At 43.6% G+C, this 21,902-nt stretch overlaps 1 long non-coding RNA gene across 1 annotated transcript; it reads right to left on the bottom strand.

Moving 5' to 3' along the window:
• Positions 1-413: 413 nt before the first annotated feature.
• On the bottom strand, positions 414-21,021 carry LOC132386147 (uncharacterized). The gene is made up of 3 exons (XR_009509415.1): positions 20,987-21,021; positions 16,747-16,914; positions 414-2,581 (listed from the first exon to the last, which is right to left on the bottom strand). It is a non-coding gene; the product is annotated as an uncharacterized LOC132386147 (long non-coding RNA).
• Between the last annotated feature and the right edge of the window lie 881 nt (positions 21,022-21,902).

Below are 21,902 nucleotides of genomic sequence, written 5' to 3'. Positions count from 1 at the left end.
TCAACACCAGATCGACTTCATGCCATCATGATTAAATCATAAATCCTTTAACAAAAATAATGAATCTTCATTTTCAGAAACTTTTTATTGATGCATAATCTTCTACAGCTATAAAATGATACAAAACTTCAACAAGTTCATATATATACAATTAATAAAGCTGAAGAAAAAAAGATTATCAAAATATATGAAGGAAAAAATGAGAACCCCAACTAACTAAAAAAAAAAGAAACTCCACTAACTACCAAAAAAGGAAAAAAGGAAAAAAAAAATTAGGAATCAACTCCCACAACAATACATCTTACCATCATATATTCATATTCTCTCTCTCTCTCTCTCTCTCTCTCTCTCTCTCTCTCTCACACAAAAAAAAAGAATCATTAACTGCTAATTCATCCTTATATAAAATAAAATTGGAAGGAAACCATATAAAATAATACAAATTAAATAATTTGGCAAAACAGCCCCATCTTCTCTCAAAGTCCAATCAAGGATCAAAAGTTCTACTTCCATTTTTTTTTCCAAAACCGAGATATAACATTACTTGAGAAAACCATTGAATTAATGTAGGGACAGAGGTATCTTTCCACTTTAATAACATAGCCCTTCTTGCAAACTATGTAACAAATGCAATTACATGTTGATGTGAAGATGCAATACCCTGAATATGATGTGGAACTATTCCAATTAGTACAGTCAATGTAATAGGTTGTAAATTAATTTTCAGAGCTTTAGAAATTGTAGAAAACAAAGATTTCCAAAAAGATTTTAATGAAGAACATGACCAGAATATATGTGACAAAGTGGCTATTTTAGTTTAACACCTATCACAGTAATTGTCTATGTCAGGAAATATCTTGAATATCTCACCTTTGTTAAATAATAACAGTGAACAATTTTAAACTTAATTAAACCGTGATTGGCACATATCAAAGAAGAATTTACTATTTTCAGAACTCGCAACCAATCTTCATTAACAAAGGTCATATTAAGTTCTCTCTCACAATCTTGTTTAATCTTTAGTGAGAGGATATCTTTTTATAGTAAACATAAATTATAAATTCTACCAATGGAACCTCTTACTAATGGATTCAAATTCAAAATTGTATCCAACAAATCATATTCTGCCATATATAGAAACTTAGATAAATATTGTTGTAAAAAAATGTCAAACCTGAAAATATTGCAGTAAGTGTGTATGAGAGAGAATATTTGCTAATTAACTCTTCAAAAGTCATCAATCGGTCATCACAAAGTAAATCTGCACAAGACCGGATCCCCTTATTTCTCCACAGGAGAAAAATCGGATGAGTTATTGAAGGTTTAAATAAAAAATTTCAATATAAAAAACCATTGTTCTAAATTATTGTTCTAAATGAAGTACAAAATAAGTGAGTCAGTTTGATCATTATTTTTATTTAAAAAGATAGGAATATTTTGAAAAATATATAAAAATCTAAGTAAAATCATCATTTTCACGGCATGGATATGACCTATTAAAGCAAGAGTAAGTGGATTCCATCCAGAAAATAGTTGTTTCATGGAGTCCATTAAAGGAACTACATTATCTTTATAAAGATATATATTTAGTAATTATAATACCTAAAGATTTAAAAGAATGAACAATTCTAAATGGAATATCATTATATTTAAACACAGCGGCATTTCATGGAAACAATTCCCTTTTTATTGAAGTTAAGATTATATCCTGAAAATTTACCAAAATCTTTTACCAAAAGATCATCTGTGTAAAGATAAATCTTATGTATGGTTCAATTCATAGAAATACCATGAATATTTTTAGCTTCACAGAGTTTTATGGCCAAAGGCTCCAGTACAATATTAAATAATGAAGGGCTTAATGGAAAACCCTGCCTTGTGCCACTGAAAGTGGGGAAAAAAAGGACCTGAAATTATTAGTAATAACTGTGGCAATAGGATTCTCATAAATCATTTGAATCCACCTATTGAAATTATTACCAAAACCAATTATTTCCTAAAATTTTAAACAAATATGACCACTCAACTCTATCAAATGCCTATTCTGCATCGAAAGAGATAACACATTGGGTTAGATAGTGATGAATATATAATGTTCATCAATCTCCGAACACTGGAGAAACAGTAACGACCTTTAATAAAGCCTGTTGGCTCCATCGAGATAATTTTAGTTGAAATATTTACCAAGTGGTTAGCCATAATCTTAGAGAGAGTTTTCAAATCCACATTTAATAATGAAATAGGTCTATATGATGAACATTCAGTAGGATTTTTATCTTTCTTAAGGATTAAAGAAATAGAAGCTTCATCAAAAGAAGGTAAACTACCCTTCTCAAAGGATTCATGAAATATTTCCAACAGGTAATGAGAAAGTAACCTTTCAATTTTTATGTAAAATCCTACCAAATACACGTCAAGTCCAGGAGCTTGACCTGAATGCATTAACAACATAGTTTTCTGAATTAAATGCTCAATAACTGGTGCATCAGGCATCTGTTGATCTTCAACAGTAATTTGAGGAAATTTAATCTTATGTAAAAAAAAAGCCTTCACTTTGGAGGAATCTGCAGAAAGTTGAGATCTATAAAGAAAAGAATAAATATCCTGCAAAATATTATTGATGTCTTTATCGTTACATGATATATCTCCAATATTTTTACAAATCTTTAAAATTTGTCTTAGCTACAGCTGCCATTAATTGGGAAGCTAAGTGCTTACTATTTTTATCTCCAAAAATATAAAACTGACTTTACAATTTAAGCAAATATCCTTCAATAGGATATGTTAGTAATAAATTATACTGTGATTGTAATTCAACTCTTCTTTTAAACAAAGCAACATTTGGAGAGGTAGCACTGATGTTATCTAATTCTTTGTTTAGAGATTTTATCTAATTCCATTCGTGTCTGTTTCTTCAGCTTAGCTATATATGAAATAATCTGACCACCTAAATAGTCTTTTAATGTATCCAAAATTACTAACTTTGAGACGTTTCCTGTATTAGTAAAGATAAAAAACTCTTTTATCTGAGTTTCAATAAACTCAATAAATTCAGAACTTTGTTGACAATGTTCTGGAAAACAAATTGGTCCGGTAGAAGCAACATCTTTCAGTTCAATTATTAGGTTTAAATGAGTATGATCAGAGACAACAATTGCATCATATTCACATTTCTGAACATTAAATAGAAATCGAGGGTTGACTATAAAATAGTCGATTCTCGAATATTTATTATGAACATGTGAGGAAAAAAAGAGTATTCTCTATCACTATGATGCATATGCCTCCAAATTTCAATTAAGCCATAATCAATTAAAAAATAATTAATAAGTGATGCAGAATGATTACGGAGTTGATGTTCGAATGATAGAAGCATAGAAAATAGGTGCAGGGGTAGGTCATTCAGCCCTTTGAGCCTGCACCGCTATTCAGTATGATCATGACGAACCATCCAACTCAGAACCCTGTACCTACTTTCTCTCCATACTCCCGGTCGCTTTAGCCACTAGGGCCATATCTAACTCCCTCTTAAATATAGCCAATGAACTGGCCTCAACTGTTTCCTGTGGCGGAGAATTCCACAGATTCTCCACTCTCTGTGTGAATAACTTTTTCCTCATCTCGGTCCCAAAATGCTTCCCCTTTATCCTTAAACTGTGACCCCTCGTTCCAGACTTCTCCAACATCGGGAACAATCTTCCTGCATCTAGCCGGTCCAATCCCTTTAGAATTTTATACATTTCAATAAGATCCCCCTCAATCTTCTAAATTCCAGCGAGTATAAGCCTAGTCTTTCCTCATATGAAAGTCCTGCCATCCCAGGAATCAATCTGATGAACGTTCTTTGTACTCCCTCAATGGCAAGAGTGTCTGTCCTCAGATTAGGGGACCAAAACTGAACACAATACTCCAGGTATGGTCTCACCAAGGCCTTGTACAACTGCAGTAGAACTTTCCTGCTCCTATACTGGAATCCTCATGCTATGAATGCCAACATACCATTTGCCTTTTTCACCGCCTGCTGTACCTGCATGCCCACTTTCAATGACTGGTGTACAATTACACCCAGGTATTGTTGTACCTCCCCTTTTCCTAATTGGCCACCATGTTTTCCTGCTCTTGCCACCAAGGTGGAGAACCTCACATTTATCCACATTAATTTGCATCTGCCATGAATCTGCCCACTCATCTAACCTATCCAAGTCAGCCTGCATCTGCTTTGCATCCTCCTCATAGCTAACACTGCCTCCCAGCTTCATGTCTTCCACAAACTTGGAGATACTGCATTTAATTCCCTGGTCTAAATCATTAATAAATATTGTAAACAACTGGGGTCCCAGCAATGAGCCTTGCAATACCCCACTAGTCACTGCTTGCCATTATGAAATGGTCCCGTTTACTCCCACTCTTTGCTTCCTGTCTGGCAAACAATTCTCTATCCACATCTATACCATACCCCCAATACCGTGTGCTTTAAGTTTGCACACTAATCTACTGTGTGGGACCTTGTCAAAAGCCTTTTGAAAATCCAAATATACCAGATCCACTGGATCTCCCCATCCACTCTACTAGTTACATCCTCAAAAACTTCTATAAGATTTGTCAGACATGATTTACCTTTCACAAATCCATGCTGACTTTTTCCGATGATTTCACCTCTTTCCAAATGTGCTGTTATCACATCTTCAATAACTGTCTAGCATTGTCCCCACCACTGATGTCAGGCTAACCAGTCTACAATTCCCCAGTTTCTCCCTCCTTTTGTAAGAAGTGGGGTTACATTAGCCACCCTCCAATCCTCAGGAATTAATCCAGAATCTAAAGAGTTTTGAAAAATTATCACTAATGCATCCACTGTTTCTTAGGCTACTTCCTTAAGCACTCTGGGATGCAGGCCACCTGGCCCTGAGGAGTTATCTGCTTTTAATCCCTTCAATTTACCTAACACCACTTCTCTACGAACATGCATTTCCCTCATTTCCTCCATCTAACTAGACCCTCGGTCCCCTACTATTTCCAGAAGATTATTTATGTCCTCCTTAGACAGAACCAAAGTAGTTATTCAAATGGTCTGCCATGTCCTTGTTCCCCATGATCAATTCACCTGTTTCTGACTGCAAGGGTTGACATTTGTCAACCAATCGTTTTCTTTAAAAGGCTATAAAAGATTTTACAGTCAGTTTTTATGTTCCCTGCCAGCTTTCTCTCATAATCTTTTGTCCCTTTCCAAATTAATCCCTTTGTCCTCCTCTGCTGGACTCTGAATTTCTCCCAGTCCTCAGGTGTGCTGCCTTTTCTGGCTAATTTGTATGTTTCTTCTTTGGAATTGATACTATCCCTAATTTCCCTTGTCAGCCATGGGTGCACTACCTTCCCTGGTTTATTCTTTTGCCAAACTGGGATGAACACTTGTTGTAGTTTATCCACGCGATCTTTAAATGCTTGCCATTGCATATCCACCATCATCCCTTTAAGTATCATTTGCCAGTCTATCTTAGCTAATTCCTATCTCATACCTTCACAGTTGCCCTTCTTTAAGTTCAGAAACTTTTTTTACTGAATTAACTACGTCTCTCACCATCTTAATGAAGAATTCCACCATATTATGGTCACTCTTACCCAAGGGGCCTTGCACGACAAGATTGCTAACTAACCCTTTCTCATCACACAATAATACCCGGTCTAGAATGGCTTGCTGTCTAGTTGGTTCCTCGACATTTTGGTTCAGAAAACCATTTTGCATACATTCCAAGAAATCTTCTTCCTCAGCACCCTTACCAACTTGGTCCACCCAATCTATATGTAGAATGAACTCACCCATTACAACTGTTGTACCTTTATTGCACGCGTTTCTAATTTCCTGTTTAATGCCATCCGAAACCACACTAGTACTGTTATGTGGCCTATACACAACTCCCACCAGCGTTTTCTACCCCGGAGTGTTATGCAGCTGTACTGATATTGATTCCACATCCTCCAGGCCAATTTCCTTTCTTTCTATTGCATTAATCTCCTCTCTAACCAGCAATGCTACCCCACCTCCTTTTCTTTCTTGTCTATCCCTCCTGAATATTGAATATCCCTGGATGTTGACCTCGCATCCTTGGTCACCCTGGAGCCATGACTCTGGGATCCCAACTATATCATATTCATTAATAACTATCTGCACATTCAATCATTCACCTTGTTACAAATGCTCCATGCATTGACCCACAATGCCTTCAGCCTTGTTTTTAAACACTCTTAGCCCTTATACAATTATGTTGAAAACTGGCCCTTTTTGATTTTTGCCCCGGATTTGCCTGCCTGCCACTTTTACTTTTCGCCTTACTACTTTTTGCTTCTACCTTCAGAAGTGTGAGGTGGTACACTTTGGAAGCTGAAATCTCCAAGGCAAAGTACAAAGTAAATGGCAGGATAATTGGTAGTGTGGAGGAGCAGAGGGGTCTGGGATACATGTCCACAGATCTCTGAAAGTTGCCTCACAGGTAGATAGGGTAGTTAAGAAAGCTTATGGGGTGTTAGCCTTCATATGTCGAGGGATAGAGTTTAAGAGACGCGATGTAATGATGCAGCTCTATAAAACTCTGATTAGGCCACATTTGGAGTATTGTGTCCAGTTCTGGTCGCCTCACTATAGGAAGTATGTGGAAGCATTGCAAAGGGTACAGAGGAGATTTACCAGGATACTGCCTGGTTTAGTCAGCATGCATTATGATCAGAGATAAAGGGAGCTAGGGCTTTACTCTCTGGAAAGAAGGAGAATGAAAGGAGACATGATAGAGGTATACAAGATATTAAGAAGAATAGATAGAGTGGACAGCCAGCACCTCTTCCCCAGGGCACCACTGCTCAATACAAGAGGACGTAGCTTTAAGGTAAGGGGTGGGAAGTTCAAGGGGGATATTAGAGAAAGGTTTTTTCACTCAGAGGGTGGTTGGTGTGTGGAATGCACTGCCTGAGTCAGTGGTGGAAGCAGATATAGTGAAATTCAAAAGGCTACTAGACAGGTATATGGAGAAATTTAAGGTGTGGGGGGGATATATGGGAGGCAGGGCTTAAGGGTTGGCACAACATTGTGGGCCAAAGGGCCTGTATTGTGCTGTACTATTCTATGTTCTATAATCAGCTGCTTCATCAACTGTCAAAGCAGAATCGGCTTGCTAAGCGTTCTCCTGAATTACACTTTGTAAGAGAATATGCCAACCCTCTCTTGGCCATTTTAAACTCTGAGCAAACTTCTCAAAATGCCGAAAGTATTTATCAACCTCTACCTCGTCAAATGGAGGTACCAATTTAACTTCTTGACTGGCCTCAACTTAACACGAGAGTCTAACGCTAGACCCCTTTGCTGCAATCTCTCTATCTTTTCCAACTCAAACAGCCGGTCTTTCTGCTTCCTCCCTGTTTTTCTGTCTGTCTAGTCTCAAGCTCCCACTGCCTTTCCGCAGCCTCCATCTTTAATTTTTCTCACTTGTACTGGAGCTCAAGCTCACGAGGTTTACTTTCAGGAAAAAACTCCAACTCTGCCACTTTAAACACTCCCTCAGATACATAATGTTCAGCTATTATCCTCTGCATCTGAGCCCTCCTCATTGTCGATTTCACCTTAGCAAGTTTTAACCTTCTAGCAAGACTCAACAACTCAATCCTACCAGTGTCCTCTAATGCCTCAGAGGCTGGTGCTTCCTGACATCTATCAACATCCATTGCTGCTGATTTTCCACACACAAATAAATCAAAAGGAATTTCCCCAATGAAATCGATAACTAATCAATACACCCCCAAATCTGTTCATATTCCGGTTGCAGGCCCCAATTTTACTCTGAATTGTTATGCTTTAGAAACGAACCAGCAGCAATGGACTACACCTGGAGTCTGTTTTTGATGTTAAAACAATCTTTAATAGAATCTACTTATACAATAACTTAAGGAAGATAAACAAAAGTTAAGTGGCATGTGTGTAAATATAGCTCCCAAACTATTCTCGGGGGAAACAAGGCTTGGAGTCTTGAGATGGTAAAGTATGAATGTTCAGTTCATCCACAGAATAGGTGATGAGAGAGAGATATTTGTAATCTAGGGTAAATGTCGAGAGAAGGCAATTATGTTGAATTCCACAGGTTCCATGGTTGTAAAGTGAGAGAATAGTCGCTGTAGATTTTATCTGTCATCATTCCAAATCCACATATGAATTATCACCGAAAGTGACTTGTCACAAGAGGTATCGTCAAGTGAATTACCACACCACATCTAGGCAAGGGTTAACACATCAGTGGTCTTCACAGGATACCCCAAAACAGATCCACTCCTATGGATCAAACAAGGTAACAACCACACATTCGATGTATGCTGAATTGATAATTAACCCACCATTGTGCGCATAGAAAAATTCCAAACAGTGACCCTTGTCCACTAGTTCCCTGGGTTCGATCCTTCCATTTTTCCTCCTTCATCCCCATCTGACTCTGAGTGTCTATGTCCTCGGTTAAACTAAACAAGCTGCGAGCAATGTAAAATAGCTGCAAGTCAGACTGATTCATCTTCTTCATTTCTCTCTCTTAAAATGATAGTCCACAGCAAACGAAACCTAGAGATTCATAACAATGGCCACTCCTCATTGTGATCCGACTGGTGTACCAGCAGTTGGGATGACTGAGTGAATCCTGTCCCACATTCTCAGCAGATGAACGGCTTCTCCCCGGTGTGAACTTGCCGATGTCTCTGTAGGCTGGAAGAGCGAGTGAATCTCTTCCCACATTCTGAGCAGGTGAACGGCTTCTCCCCAGTGTGAACTCGCTGATGTCTCTGTAGGCTGGATAACTCAGTGAATCCTTTCCCACATTCTGAGCAGGTGAATGGCCTCTCCCCAGTGTGAACTCGCTGATGACTCTGTAGGTGGGTTAACTGAGTGAATCTCTTCCCACAGACTGAGCAGGTGAATGGCTTCTCCCCAGTGTGAACTCGCTGATGTACCAGTAGGGTGGATGACTCAGTGAATCTCTTCCCACAGATTGAGCAGATGTACGGCTTCTCCCCAGTGTGAACTCGCTGGTGTTTCCACAAGGTGGAAGAGTGAGTGAATCTCTTCTCACAGACTGAGCAGGTGAACGGCCACTCCCTCGTGTGAACTCGCTGGTGAGCCATTAGATCAGATGACCGAGTGAACCTTTCCCCACAAATTCAGCAGATGACCAGCCCCTGCCCGGTGTGAACTGACTGCTGTGTCCACAGGTGGGATGACCGACTGAATCCCTTCTCACACACAGAACAGGTGATTGGCCTTGCCCAGTGTGAGCTTGCTGATGTACATTCAATTGTGATAACCAAGTGAATCCATTCCCACTGTCTGAGCAGGTGAACGGCCTTTCTCCTGTGTAAAATGACGGGCATGCAAGTTGGTCAAATGACCGAGTGAATCCCTCCCCACAGTCTGAGTAGGAAGGATGGTCGATTGAATCCCTTGCTCCACTTCTTAAATATCTAGACAGAAACAGCAAAACTGGCATGCCAAGTTTGAGATTCCTGGAGACAAATTCCTTCTCATTTTTAACCTGTAAAAAGATTTTCAAAATCCATCAGTGGGTTTAGGACAACATTTCAGTTGAGATTACTTGAGTTGCCAAGGTTTGATCTGGTATCACACTGTTACAGTGAGGTACATCCCAAGCTGGAGAGAGAAATCATCTTCTGACTGGGCAGAGTGCTGGTATCTGGAATGAGCATCAATTCCCTGATGCTCTTCCTGTCTCTATAAGAATGGGGCATTTCTGCCGTCTCAAATTTGTGCCTTGGCTCAGTCTGATTCTCTCCATTGGTATTATTCCCTGTTCCCACTGAGCTGCATGGGTGCCTGGCCCCACAGTAACTTAAACACTCTCACACAAATAGTTTTTCTTGATGTGCAGCTGGGATTTTCTTTTGTGTTATTAACTTAAAGTGCCACAGTTTTAACGCCATATAAAAATTCCTGCTGAGGTGAATGGTTGGTTTGCACAGTTGTTAAAAGGGCTCAGAGTGAATTGTTGCAATATTTCAGGTTCTTCTAGAAATGTACAACACAGAAACAGACTAAAATAATCGATAGGGATGGGGGTAAGGGTAGGCCGGCAGGAAGGAGGCTACCTAGGCAGGAGATAAGGTATGGCTCCATCCACCTGTGTCTCCATCTTGATGGCAGAGGAGGCCAAGGACAGACATGTCGGAGTGGGAGTGGTCTGTGGAATTGAAGTGTGTGGCCACAGGGAGATCCCGCCACTGCTGGAGGACCGATGGCCGGTGTTCGGCGAAATGGTCTTCCAGTCTGCGGCGGGTCTCCCCAATGAATAAATGGCCACATCGGGAGCACCGGATACAGTATATCACCCCAGTTGACTTTCAGCTGAAGTGATGCCTCACCTGAAAGGACTGTCTGGGGCCTGAGATAGTGGTGAGGGAAGAAGTTTGGGGGCATGTGTAGCACTTCTTCCATTTGCAGGGAAGAGTGCCCGGAGGGAGGTCGGTGGGGAGGGTTGGGGGGGAATGAATGGACAAGGGAGTCGCGTAGGGAGTGTTCCCTGCTGAAAGCCGAGGGGGTGGGGAGAGGAAGATGTGGTTGGTGGTGGGATCACGTAGGAGGTAGGAGGTGGCGGAAGTTACGGAGGATTATGCGTTGGATCTGTACGCTGGTAGGGTGATAGGTGAGGACCAGGGGGGACTCCATCCCTGGTGGGCTGGCGGGGGATGGGCGAGGGCAGAGGTGCGTGAAATATGGGAGGAACGATGGAGGGCAGAGTTGATAGTGGACGAACGGAAGCCACTTTCTTTAAAAAAGGAAGACATCTCTTTTGCCCGAGAATGAAAGGCCTCATGCTGAGAGCAGATGCGGTGGAGGAATTGAGTGAAAGGGATAGCATTTTTGCAGGAGACAGGGTGGGAGGAGGAATAGTCTAGGTAGCTGTGGGAGTTAGTAGGTTTGTAGTAGACGTCAGTGGATCGGGTGTCTCCAGAGATAGAAACAGAAAGATCTAGAAAGGGGAGGGAGGTGTTGGAAATAGACCAGGTGAATTTGAGGTGAAAGTTGGAGGCGAAGTTAATGAAGTCCTAGGCCCCAGGCAGTCCTTTCAGGTAAGGCACCACTTCACCTGTGAGTCAACTGGGGTGATATACTGTATCTGGTGCTCCCGGTGTGGCCATTTATACATTGGGGAGACCCGCCACAGACTGGGAGACCGTTTCGCTGAACACCGGCGCTCATTCCTCCAGCAGTGGCGGGATCTCCCTGTGGCCACACACTTCAATTCCACAGACCACTCCCAGTCCGACATGTCTGTCCATGGCCTCCTCTGCCATCAAGATGGAGACACAGGTTGATGGAGCCATACCTTATCTCCCGCCTAGGTAGCCTCCTTCCTGCCGGCATGAACATCCAACTCACTGACCTCCATTGATACCCCTGCCCCCCACCCTTACCCCCATCCCTATCGATTATTTTAGTCTGGTTCTCTTTCTCTCTCTTTGTCCCCCCTCCCTATAATCTCTCCCCCCAGACCTACCTTTCTTTCTCTTTTATTTCCCATAATTCTCCACCTTCCCCCAGCCCATTTCCCTCCAGCCTATCACTTCCCAGCTCTCTACTTTAACCCTCCCCCCACTTCTTATCCCCCATCGACCATTCCATGTTACTCCACTCCTGATGAAGTTTTTCGGCCCGAAATGTCATTATTACCTCCTCTCATAGATGCTGTCTGACCTGCTGAGTTTTGCCAGCATTTCGTGTTTTTTTATTTATTTCCAGCATCTGCAGATTCACTCGTGTTGAACACAGAAACAGGTCCTTTGGGCCATCTAGTTTGTGCTGAACTATTTAAACTGCCCACTCCCACACCTCTACCATCCAGGTATCTACACAAACCTCTTAAATGTTGAAATCCAGCTCGCATGCACCACTCCTGATGGCTGCTCATTCCACACCCGGATGACCGTCTGTACGAAGAAGTTTCCCCTCATGTTCTCCTTAACATTTCACCTTTCACCCTTAACCCCTGGCCTCTGGTTGTAGTCCCACCCAATCTCAGTGGAGAAAGCCAGCTTGCATTTCCACTATCTATTCCTCTCTATCACAATCAAATCTCCCCTCAATCTGCTACATTCGAAGGAATAAAGTTCTGACCTGTTCAATCTTTCCTTTTAACCCAAGTCCTCCAGACCTGGCAACTTTATTGTGAATTTTCTCTGAAATCTCTGAACCTCTTTTACAGCTTTCCTGTAGGCAGGTGACCAAAACTACACACAATACTCTAAATTAAGCCTCACCAATGTCTTCTACAAGTCAACATAACATCTATATATTGTCAATATTTGGTTCATGAAGGCCAGTGGGCTAAAATCTTTCTTTCCATCACTATCTAACTGTGAGACCACTTCCAGTGAATTAAGGACTTGTATTCCCAGGTCCCTTTCTTCCACAACACTCCTCCGTGCCCGATCAGTCATTGTGAAAGGCCTCCCTTGGTAGGTCAGACCAAAGTGGAACACCTATTTTCCATTTCTCAAACCATTTTCCCAGGGGGTCCAGATCGCACTGCAAGCCTTGATAGTCTTCCTCGCTGTCCACTACACCACCAGTCTTGGTGTCATCCACAAATCTGCTGATCCAGTTAACCACACTATCATCCAGATTACTGATATAGATGACAAACAACAACAGATCCAGCACTGATCTCTGTGGCAACCACTAGTCACAGTCCTCCAGTCAGAGAGGCAACCATCTGCTACCACACTCTGGCTTCTCCCAAAGACATTGTCTCATCCGATTTCCTGTCTAATCTTGAATGCTGAATGACTGAACATTCTTGACCAACCTCCCATATGAGGGACATCCATGCTAACATCCATGTAGACAACATCCACTGCCTTGTCTTCATCCACTTTCCTGATAACTTCCTCGAGAGACTCTATAAGACTGGTCAGTTTTATGACTTTTGGAGACCAGTTCACCTTCTACTCACTGAACTATTCATAGTAACAGGAAGTTTGACCAGTGGTGCCCAGGCGTTTGCATACTGGGGTGGAGAGCGCGGGGTGTGACGGGTGAGAGGGGGAGTAGGAGGAGGAGTGGGACTGACAAGGAGCGAAGAGGGAGAATGCATGGGGTGAGTGGTAGATTTGGAGGGTGAGAAAGAGGGGAAGACACTATGGGATACGGGAGCCAGCAGGGAGAGTGTTTGAGAGAGGGGGGAGGGTGGGATGTAGGGAGAGAGACAGAGAGGGAGAGAGCTAGAAATGGAAGAGGTTACAGAGTGGTGGAGGCGACTGAGTGAGAGAGACGAGTTTGATTGAGGTGCATGAGAGAGGAGGAGATGGAGAGGGGAAGACAGAGGGTGACTGAGATCGAGTTGGTGGGTGATAGGGGTAGGGACAAGGATTGTGGGATGGGAGAGAGAATGGAAGAGTAAGAGAAACATGGATAGGGGAGAGAGGGAGAGAGAAATGAAGAGAGGCATGACAGAGTGAGGAGATGAAGAGAAACAAGAGAGAGGAGTACGATTTATTACTAGAGGGGTAGAGAGAGTGGCAAAAAAGGAAAGCGCGAGGAAAGGGGTGAAAGAGAGTGGGAGACTGGTCAAGTAGCAGTGCAACTGAGAGGGATAGGGAAGAGAGAAGCGGGAGGGAGAGAGGCGGTGAGGAAGCAAGGATGATTGAGGGGGCGATGATAAGGAAGGGGTGAGGGAGAGTTGAGAGTGTGGGAGAAAGGGAGCAAGAAGGGAGGGCTGGAGTAGAGGGCCCCAATGAGGAAGACTGTGAGGAGGGTGTGGTGAGGGAAGTGGGGTAAGTAGCTAGGGGTGAGGGAGAAAGGCAAGGAGACTGTGTGTCTGATTAGAATTGTTAGATTAACTATTTATCCAGTCCCCAGTTGCAGAGTCATTAATCACGTATGTTCACAACTCACCGAACAAATCCACCGTGGGATTACGGTTCCATGCTGGGAATTATGAGTGTGAGGGCAGCTTGCTGTTCTCGGTGTCGGATGTGGGAGGTCCCGGAGTCTCCTAGCCTCCCGGACATTCACATCTGCGCCGAGCTGCAGTTCCTAAGGGTCTGTGCCAGGGAACTGGAGCTGCAGCTCGATGACCTTCGTCTGGTCAGGGAGAGCGAGGAGTTGATAGAGAGGAGTTACAGGCAGGTGGTCACACCGGGGCCATGGGAGGTAGACAAGTGGGTCACGGTTAGGAGGGGAAGGGGAAGAGTCAGGTACTAGAGAGTACCCCAGTGGCTGTACCCCTTGACAATAAGTACTCCTGTTTGAATACTGTTGCGGGGGGTGGGGGGGGTGAACAGCCTACCTGGGGGAAGCAACTGTGGCCGTGCCTCTGGCACAGAGTCCAGCCCTGTGGCTCAGAAGGGGAGGGAAAGGAAGAGGAAGGCAGTAGTAATAGGGGACTCGATAGTTAGGGAGTCAGATAGGTGATTCTGTGGATGCAGTCAGGAGATCTGGATGGTAGTTTGCCTCCCTGGTGCCAGGGTCCGGGAAACTTCTGATCGCGTCCAAGATATCCTGAAGTGGGAGGGTGAGGAGCCAGAGGTCGTGGTAGATATAGGTACCAATGACATAGGTAGGAAAAGGGAAGAGGTCCTGAAAGCAGAATATAGGGAGTTAGGAAGGGATTTGAGAAGAAGGTCCGCAAAGTAGTAATCTCGGGATTACTGCCTGTGCCACGTGGCAGTGACAGTAGTCATGGAATGAGGTGGAGGATAAATGTGTGGCTGAGGGATTGAAGCAGGGGGCAGGGATTTAAGTTTTTGGATCTTTGGGACCTCTTTTGGGACAGGTGTGACCTGTACAAAAAGAATGGGTTGCACTTGAAAGCTAGGGGGACCAATATCCTGGCGGGGAGATCTGTGGAGGCTACTGGGGAGACTTTAAACTAGAATGGTTGGGGGGATGGGAATCAGATTGAAGAGACTAGGAGAGAAGAGGTTAGTTCACAAATAGAGAAAGCTTGTAGACAGTGTGAGGAAATCTAGGAATAATGGTGCATATTTCCCTGAAGGAGGAAGCTCATGTGGTGATGAAGAAAGCTTTTGGTATGCTGACCTTTGAGCATTGAGTACAGGAGTTGGGATGTAATGTTAAAATTGTACAAGGCATTGGTGAGGCCAGATTTGGAGCACTCTTTACAGTTCTGGTCACCAAATTATACGTAAGATGTCAACAGAGAACAGAGATTTACTAGAATGTTACCTGGGTTTCAGCACCTAATTTACAGAGAAAGGTTGAACAAGTTAGGTCTTTATTCTTTGGAGCATAGAAGGTTGAGGGGGGACTTGATGGAAGTATTTAAAATTATGCGGGGATTGATAGAGTTGATGTGGATAGGCTTTTTCCATTGAGTGTAGGGGAGATTCAAACAAGAGGACATGAGTTGAGAGTTAAGGGGCAAAAGGTTAGGGGTAACATGAGGGGTAACTTCTTTACTCAGAGAGTGGTAACTGTGTGGAACGAGCCTCCAGTGGAAGTGGCAGAGGCAGGTTCGATTTTTTCATTTAAAAAAAAATTGTATAGGTATATGGACAGGAAAGGAATGGAGGATTATGGGCTGAGTGCAGGTCAGTGGGACTAGTTGAGAGTAAGCGTTCGGCACGCACTAGGAATGCCGAGATGGCCTGTTTCTGTGCTGTATTTGTTATATGGTTTTACCGCGTACGATTCTGGTCTCCAGATCCGACAGCGGGGAGTTTTAACTCATATGGGGACCAACTGCAGCTCAACCCCAGCTGATGCGGGTGTTTCCTCTGTTCAGGTGGCGGTGAGGAAGGTGTTAATCTCGGGTTTGTGTAAATCCAGGGCCGGTTGCAGTGGGAAAGGGCCGAGACCGAGCCGGACAGCTGGAGGCTCCGGGCTCTCCAGTCTTGCATCCCTGGTGTTAGTTTTGCACTGTGTCGGGATCACAGGATCAGTCTGCTCTGGTTCCCCAAGCTGGGAGGGTGGACGTGGGTGAAGGGGGCCTGTCTATGTGTCGGTGTGGGGTGAATGGTCAGAAGGGTGTGGGGCCACTGGCGGAACGGAGGGTGGTTGGGGTACTGTGGGTGATCGGAAGTAACATGACCTGGGTGGATGGGCAAGGGGTAAATTACGTTGTCAACGAGGGTGGATCTGGTCCAATGAATCAGACAGCTCAGCTCGCATGTCCTTTCAGGAGGCCACAATTCTCTCATCATCTTAATCACTGACTAATCTTGCTGTTAACATTGAGTTTGTTACAGAGCCCCAGAGTCTGGGAATGGCTGGGTGGTAGGAGGCAGAGGGTGATGGTGAGAGGCTGTTTCTTGGACTCGAGTTCCATGCTTAGTGACGTTCCCTGGGGTTACACCCATTGCTACTTGTCATCTATGTCAATACTTTGGTTGAGAAAGTACAGGGTATGGGGAGAGAGTTTGCAGCAAGTTGAAACAAATACTGTTTTTGAAAGACAGTCAGTAAAAACACTCCCCTCTCTTTCCCTCTCCCCACTCAGATCTGACCAAAAGCGACTTCACAGGATGCAAGATCTTTTACTGAGTAACCACTGTGAGGGAATGGGAGTGGTTTCAAAGGGCTGGGCTGCTGGAAGCACATTACCAGACTTGGAGTGATTGCAACTGGGTCTGACAGAGGCATAACTGGTTCTGCTGGGCACATTCAGTCTCACTCCCAACTACTTCCTCCCTTCCTTTGTACAGGTATGTAATGTCTAAAGGACCAGTGTTTGAGTAAATGAGACTCACCAAACTTTCTCCTGACTGAATCACTGGAATCTGCGAGTCAGATGGGTTCTCTCCAGTCGGTGCTCTCAGTCCTCGGGCTGGTTCACTTGTTGCTGTTCCCTCGTCTTCAGTCGTGGTTTGCGTCCAGTTGGGGATTTTCTTCAAATAAATCTCTCACCACTGGTCGAACTTTAAACAGAGAGACAATGAAGCACATTAATAATGAAAAGGAGAACTAAACATTTCTGTGTAATGTTACTAAGAACAAAACTCACTGAAATTTAAACACTGAAGGCAGATGTAATGACCTCAGTAAACAATCTTTTATTGTCCCTCACATGACACAGACGATATGGGATAAGAAGGAGCCATCATTCAGTCACGGTAAGACATACGACACAGGAACAGAATTAGGTGATTCAATCCATCTGGTCTGCCCACCACACAACCAGGGCTGATTTTTATTCCAACACCACATTCCTGCCTTCCTCCTGTAACCCTGAAGCTACTCAGCAATTACCAATATATTAATCTGTCACAAATATACCCAAATGGCAGCCTCAACCAACCTCTGTGGCAACAAATTCCACAGATCAGACATCTTTTGGCCATAAAATGTTTCTCATCTGAGTTTTAACGGGAAGCATCTTTATTCTGAGACTGTGTTGTCAGATCACAGACTCTGTGTCTAATGGAAACATCCTCTCCATGTCCACTGTATCCAGGCTTTTCAGCATTCGGTAGGTTTATTAACCATACATCCCTCCACCACCCCCACCGTCCCTCTCAACACCATTGAGCACAGGTCCAGAACCATCAAATGCTCCTCATTCATAACACCGATCGTTCCTGAGATTATTCATGTAAACCTTGTTAGGAACACTGTACTGAACACATTTCCAGGAAAAACAGAAAAATTGGTTCCAGGATAATTGACAGGGAAAAGTTGTGCTTTCATTACTGTTCTACTATCACATGTGCTGGCGCGTGGCCAAGTGGTTAAGGCATTGGTCCAGTGATCTGAAGGTTGCTAGTTCGAGCCTTGGCAGAGGCTGCATGTGTGTCCTTGAGCGACGACACTGGTGCCAAGCTGTATGGGTCCTAATGCCCTTCCCTTGGACAACATCGTTGGCGTGGAGAGGGGAGACCTGCAGAGACTCCAACGGAGGCCTACAAACTATCACAGCCATTTTCATTTCCAGGTTAAAACAGGTCCATTTCATGAAATATAAACCAAGGAATAAAAAGAAACTGGAATTACCAGAAAGACTCTGCAGGTAAGGAACAGCTTACAATACAATTCAATTAATAACATTTCATCAGATTGAGTTCAAACATTTTCAGTTTTTAGTGCAGATCTCCAGCACAGCTGCCTGATTTCCACTGTGTAACAGTGAGGGGTGATTTCCAAACACAGTTTGAACACCAGACTCAGGGTCTATTTCTACAGTTGTAAACATGGAACAGCCCATTTACTCACAGCCTCTCCCTGTGAGGATGGAATGGGAACTCATCCTCTCCTCAGATTGGCAGCCATTGCTTCCAAAGGAACTCCAGAAACAAACATCTGATCCCAGACCAGAAATACTCAATCAACACCTCACAAGCCCAAACAGATCGATCCCTGATTCCAATTTAGCTGGATTAAAAACTATGATATCCCAGGACCCAACCTCACAGACTCACAGAGCTTAATCTGCCACTCACCGACCCTGAGAGTCTCACACATCGTCCCCACATCTCACACTGGGTAGTGCAATCTGGGATTTCCCCACAAACAATGACCAGCTGCTCGAAATTTCTGCTTCATTGCAGGACGAGCATTCAGCCTCATCTGTAGAAGCTCAAACCAAAGACAAAGCTAAAACACCAGCAGTTCCATCTGCCTGGACAGCCGATAACTGGATTAGAGCCCAAGCACCAACTCTCCCAGTACTCTTTGCTGCCAGCAAAATGCTGCAGTGTGTCAGCCCGTCACTGTTCATAAACGAGCACCTCCACAGCAATGCACAACAGAACCGGGACCTGATGACCCTCCGGCATTCCAGCTAACAATAACTGATTCTGGAAATGACTCAGCGAGGCCAAAGGATCAAAAGAACACTTCACAATGAAGACAGAGGTTGGAGGAAAGATTGCTGATATATAACATTGAGCTGGTGGGATACAGGGTGGACCGAAGATGACCCAGATGGGAGATGTAAATCACTGAAGCAGGAAGATGGGATTAGGAGACTGCACAGAGATTGAACAAGATGAGCAGAGATGAGCAGAGGGAACCAGGTGGGAGAAGGGATCATACATTCAGGGGTGCAGTGCTACCAGAGCTCACCGGACCACCGCTCCAACACCTCTGTAAAAAAGTCAAAATAAACATGTGGGTAATTTAACAGCAGCCACATATTAAATAGAGGGAATTCTACTGAAGCAGGGGGTTGGGAAGTTGGGGTGTTGGCTGGTGGGGAAAAGTACCAGTAATAACATTAGGATATTTGATCGTTTTTGGTGAAATCCTGGAGCTGTGACTGTTTTTTATTTAGGTATTTGTGAAATTCCTTCTCGCTCGACCCATTGTCCAAGGAAGCTGGGAAATACCTGCACAGAAGTGTAAGCATTTTCCTGCTCTTTCCAACGGGTACCATTGGATTCCAGGAAGGAGCTATATTAAGCAAGGAATGAACATAGAAACCCAAGTTTAGAAGTTGAAAACAATGAAAGAAAAATTCACTGCTCGCTCATCTTCTTCCTGATTTTGATCAAATACACAAGCTAATCATCCAAAATCCTCTTCTACACCTGGATAAATTTAGTTTTGTTTTACAAGCTAAATGGAAAAAAAAACATTTCTGGGCTATAAGGTAGTTTTACGTCATTTCAACTATCATTAATAGCGGATCAACCCCTTGGCCTCGCTCCACCAACTGTAGCTGATGGGAAAGAGGCTCTTTTTCTCTTTGTGTTGATAGGAAAAAGAGTAATTTAGTGAGGCAATGAATGAGATGAAATGCATTTCCAAAACTCCCAAATGGTTGCTGCCCTCCCGTTAACATTTGTCACTTCCAAACTACGATATTTTCTATTTGTATAAATGTGATAATAATTTATGTAAAGATTCAAACTTCTTTAACTTTTTATATATTTAAAGACTAAACAGGACCTGTAAAGGTCGAACCACGTAACACCCGACGTGTGAGGATATTGTATCGACACTCACAGGTACACTTCCCATCCAACCATTTCTGCGAGAGAAATGGTACGAGGCAGAGTTGCCAACCTACCACTTTTGAGACTAGTATTCAGCAATATTCGTGGCTTTTGCAATAGTTCATCAGAGTTTATTTTTTCATACTTGATTACTTGGTTCCAATTTAGGTGGCTAAAGGTGTAAAAAATGAATTGCTTTATTTCTGCCATTTTCATACCTCTGAGGAACACTGCTAAGTGCTGCGGGCCCTGCCGTCTGCTCCGAATCACTCGTATTAGTAAGGCTACATCTATGGTGGTCCGTGGATTACTCAGTAATCCTAAAGTAAATTTTTCTCACTAACAACACTTGGGCTTCAAAGCAAAGTTATTTTACTTGCTTGATAATTATATGTTATGATAATCGGTTAAGTGCAACCATGCAATACTTTGTCATATTATTAAATTAAGTATTATATGGTTAATTTTACCAGTTATACACTGAAATGTAATGATAGGCTGTAATCTTGTTAATGTCTTAGCTATCACTATATTTCTGTGGAGCTCTGGAATTCATATATTTCTTTCACCTTGGTTTACTGCTTGCCATTATAGGAAGCCCTATGTATGTCACATCAAATTTGTGCACCTGCTCATTGCACGAATGTGGCAAGGCAGTTGCCCAGTAAATGAAATGAGCATGTACACAAATTGGATATCACAAACTGGAAGTGATTGATAAGTTCATGGCCTAAGGTGGAAGGAGTCAATTTTACAAAACCTAGCAATTTTCAATTATCTGAAACAGAAATACCACAAAAGTTATTAACTTCAAACTTTCTGCATAATCACTCAAAGAGTTGAACTACACGTGCAGGCACCGAGAGCTGTATAACTTCAGGCCTTCCAACTTAGGCCACGAACTTATCAATCAAGCAATCTCCCGCACCCCCCACCCCCACAGCTAAAACATTACCACTGCACCCCTGCTCCAGCCGTCCGGCAGAGCTCGGGCCCGGCCCTTTCCCAATGCAACCGGCCCCCGAGTTACACAACACCGGGAACATTCCCTACTTACCCCTGCTCGAATCGGAGAACCGCCAACAACAACGGCACTCGGCACCGCGCATGCGTTCAGCAGCGTTTCTCCCCAGCGCCACCGGCGGCCGGAGGTCTGCACATCGTCGCCGACGGCCGGTGGTCCGCACAGCGCCACCAGTGGCCGGAGATCCATATAGCGCCACCAGTGGCCGGAGATCCATACAGCGCCACCAGTGGCCGGAGATCCTTACAGCGCCATCAGTGGCCGGAGGCGGGAGGGACAACGGAGAGGTAAATCACAAACACGACAAAGTCTGCAGATTCTGGAAATCCAAAGCAACACAAACAAAATGCTGGCCGAACACAGCAGGCCGGGTAGCAAAGGGAATGGAAAGCAGAATGAATATGTTTGGACACCGGGAAGTCCCGCTCGGAGTGGATAGTTCAAAGGTTAGTTTATTATTAAAGCAGGTATCCCTAAATAACGCTTAGTTTTTTCTTTCTCCAGAGAACCACGAATCAAAGAAAGAGAATGAAAGTCGTTCACAGAGAAAAAATCAAACTTCTACCCCACCCACCGGATCAAGAAGAGCGGGACCCCAATAATCAAACCCCAAAACCCAACCCTCCGCACAAAAGTGAACAATAATATCGACCCCCGATAAAAAAAAAACACTCCTACCCCGCACAACTGCGGAGGAGCCGGTGTCACCAGTGTCGAGGCGGCCGCATCGGGAGCAGCGGACACAACAGGGGACCCCGGAAGATTCACAGGTGAAGTGTCGCCTCACCTGTAAGGATGTTTGGACAATGGAAAGAGTTCGGCCGTCCGGCCCTTTCACTGTGACACCCCGAACTCCACATCAAATCCGTCCAAACGAATCTGGGCCAACTTTAATGACCAATAAATATAATTCCTCTCAGCGATCAGCTGTCTGAATGATCCCTTGACT

The sequence above is a fragment of the Hypanus sabinus genome, unplaced genomic scaffold (genome assembly GCF_030144855.1).
Source record: "Hypanus sabinus isolate sHypSab1 unplaced genomic scaffold, sHypSab1.hap1 scaffold_1033, whole genome shotgun sequence".
Lineage (NCBI taxonomy): Eukaryota > Metazoa > Chordata > Chondrichthyes > Myliobatiformes > Dasyatidae > Hypanus > Hypanus sabinus.
This window is presented reverse-complemented; position numbering and strand designations above follow the sequence as displayed.